The 3,305-nt window shown below is 59.5% G+C and overlaps 1 protein-coding gene across 1 annotated transcript in view; it reads right to left on the bottom strand.

The window, feature by feature from the left end:
- The window catches only part of GPR137B (G protein-coupled receptor 137B), a 36,550-nt gene that overhangs the window by 20,071 nt on the left and 13,174 nt on the right, over positions 1 to 3,305 (bottom strand). The gene's annotated exons all lie outside the window — the stretch shown is intronic.

The raw sequence follows: 3,305 nt of genomic DNA, 5'->3' as shown, positions 1-3,305 counted from the left end.
ACCTGGCTGGGGGCTGCGGGCGGCGGGGCGTGTGCTCACGCACTTGCCATCCTGAGGTTGGGGGCACAATGCCAGAAGGAAAGAAAGGGCCGGAGGAGCAGGAAGAGGACAGCTCTGCGGGCGACGTGGTTGGTGCGCATCTGAAGCCCTGCGGCCTGGCGGAGCCCCCTGCACGGAGCGCCCGCACGCCCGGTCCCTCCGACGCGCATCCCCCCCACCCCCACCCGGCTCCCTGTCTCCTCACGAGCCCCCAGCTCTCGTGGGACTTCTCGGGATTTGCTCGGCCTGCAAACATCTGAGGAGGAGAAATATGTGGCTCGAGGTGGAACCGCCGAGCGGTGAGGAGGGACGGGCAACAGCCGGTCTAGGAGCCGGCTCAGCGGGAGGGCCCGGCTGCTGCGGGACCGGCTCGGGGACCCGTGGGGCACGTGGGGGTCGGGAACTGTCGCCCCTTGTCTGAGGAGGAAGCAGTGGGATATCGGTTTCCTCCCAGGATACCGGAAAGTGACCCCAGGAAATCACCTGGTGGGTCCCAAGTGCCCGGCCGCGTCAGCCGATGCAGCTGTCAGGGGCGGGGACCCTCCGCGTGACGATGCGCCCATTCCCAGAAGATAGTACGCGTGCGACAGCAAAAACACTGCCTCCGGGAGCCTTTCGGAGCTGTGCTCCTGGGGACCCTCAGTTGCACTTCCCAGATGCACAGGGGCCCCCCTTAGAGAGGCGACTCCCCCATGCAGAGACGCCAGCGCTGTGGGTGGGGGCAGGGCCCAGGAATGTGCGTTTTAATGAGCTCCCACCCTCGTGACCGTGACCGATGGCCAGATGGCCAGCCCTAGGACCACCCCTTGAGAAATGCAGATCTAAGGAGAACAAAACTGCCTGCCTGGTACTTTTGAATAACTTTTCAATCGTTAACGTAAAACGCATTGAACCAGGTAACCACAATGATCAGGTGACACCAAAGGAGGCAGCGTGGTGCTGGGAACACAGATCAGGCGGCCTGAGGTCCAAGGCCTCACAGGCACAGGCCCGCGAGCGCCTCACGACGACGGCGTGCCACCGCGGAGGACCCACCCAAAGTCCCCACAGGCTCTACAATAAGCAGACCCACCTCCCCATTTTTAAAAAACCCTTTTCAGAGCTTCACAGTGAGCATTCCAAACTGATGGGAAAATGATTTGGTTTCTGACATGAGTTTTGTCACTGTCCCACATCCCTTGGGGAAGCAGGCAGGAGGCGGTGGGCTGCATCACAAGTAAATTAAAGTATCTGACGACACCTGACATAAGTATCGTGCCCCCACTTAAAGGGGTCCTGAGTTCACCTCGGACAGCCTCCCATGGGAGTCACGTCGCCTGGGGAATTTCTCTGCAGCCCCTGAGAAGGAGAAGGGTCACCCATCAACCTCTCTCGGGAACGAGGAGGAGACAAACACAGGTGTCCCCCGCGCTGCGGCAAACGCGGAGCGGAGCTCTCGCAAAAACGCTCTCCTCCTGAACGGGGCTTGGCGATCGCTTTTAATGCCCGAGAGAATTCCTCCCAGACATCAAAGTGAGCAGAAGAAGCTGCCATGTTTTAAAAAGCGACCGTATCAAGGAAATATGCAAATGTGGTTTTACTACTTTGCCACATTTCGTGGGGCTCGCTCGGTAACAGGTTAACGTCCGCCCGATCCCTCCACTGACCCTCCCATGCCACGTCCTACTGTGGTGTCCCCAGCACCACGGGACGGCGTCCCCCACCTGTGGACTCAGCTCTGTGCAAAGTGCTGTCAGGCTTGAAAGAAAAATATGACGAGTCTCGCCTTCAACGAACGCGCAGTCCTAGTGGAGAGGCAAGACGTGGACCAACGACGAGGGCACAGCAACCAGAAGGCTCCGGCCACAGCCCGTGGGCTCAGCCCCGTGGCGATGTCAGCCCCTGGCCGCTGCTGGGCCCCACGCTGTCTCAGTGCGCACGTGCAGCTCCTGGCCGCCCGAGCTCAGCAAATGTATCGGGCCACTGCGGGTCTTCCTAGTGAGTGTTCCAGGGCACGGAGTTTAGAGAACCCTGCCCCGCGGCGCTAAGAACAGATGGAATGTTCTCCGTGGCCTTAATAATAACACTGACAGCAGTAGCAGCAACAACCACCACAGAAAACCGGAAGCAGCCACCTTAAAACGATACTGAGTGTTTACGCCCGTGAATGTGGACACCCGTCGAGCAGAGCACTGAGCACGGGGGTCCAAGGGGTTCGGGACCCTGAAAGGGACTCATGGCCCCACCCCATGGAAAGATGGGGAAACCCCGCAAAACGCAAACTCATGTCATTAAGCCCACACCCCTGGCTGGAGGAAAGGCCATCTGCCCGTAAAGGTGCGACCTGATATTAAACAAGTCATCGGATCCTCTCTGAGCTAAAAGCGAAGGTGAGAACAGCACGAAAATAAAAGGCCGTGACCGCGACTTGTAAACGTTCTCTCCGTTCTCGCTACGTCGCCGTGGCAACTGCAGCCTCGAAGCCGCTGGGCCTGCTGAAGCTGCGCTTCGAAACCCCTTAATCCTTCGAGCTGCTCCTTAAACCTCAGTTCCTCGAGGCTGTTTTTCAGTTCCCGGCACGTCACACTGACATGTGTACACACGAACTGACACAGGTAGTATGCGCGTGTACATCTAATTACAGGATAACTTTGTCCCCGCTAATCAAAGTGCATAAATGTCTGGACCAAGTTTTCAAAAAAAACATCTACTCTCTGCCCACCCCGCCCCACTCCCGTCTGTGCTCCCAGACTTCCCTGAAGACTGACTGGGGCTCAGAGCTGGAGCCGAACCTCCTGGGCTCGGGCCGGGTGGCGTCCCTTATGGGGCTGCTGTCCCCTATAGTCTGCGCCGGCTCCCACTGACCTCAACAGGACCTTGGCTGGGAGGGGGAGCGGGCTCCTGGGCAGGGGTCAGGGAGCCAAAGATGAAGGGCCGCTCCTAGTTCACAGTGCTCCCCACAGCCGGGCTCTTCCGCTCGGCGCGACAGCGGGCCCCGAAACCAGGGAGGAGGAGGATGGGGTGTGTGAGCACCTGAGGAACGAACGAAGCCAGGTAAGAACTCCAACGTCCCCACAGCAGACCAGTGCTCGTCACGACGGTCCGGCTGACAATCAGGGCCACAGCCAGACGCAGGAATTGTGACAAGGAAGAGCTGCTCTCCGACCTCAAGAAACTCACAACCAGACACAGACGTGCCAGTGGGGAGGAGGGTGGAGCTGAGGGAGGCATGGGTGTGGGAGTGGGGGGGGTGCAGGGGGCAAGGGAGGTGTGGGGGGTTTAGGGGT

This window comes from Pteropus alecto, unplaced genomic scaffold (assembly GCF_000325575.1).
Source record: "Pteropus alecto unplaced genomic scaffold, ASM32557v1 scaffold189, whole genome shotgun sequence".
Lineage (NCBI taxonomy): Eukaryota > Metazoa > Chordata > Mammalia > Chiroptera > Pteropodidae > Pteropus > Pteropus alecto.
This window is presented reverse-complemented; position numbering and strand designations above follow the sequence as displayed.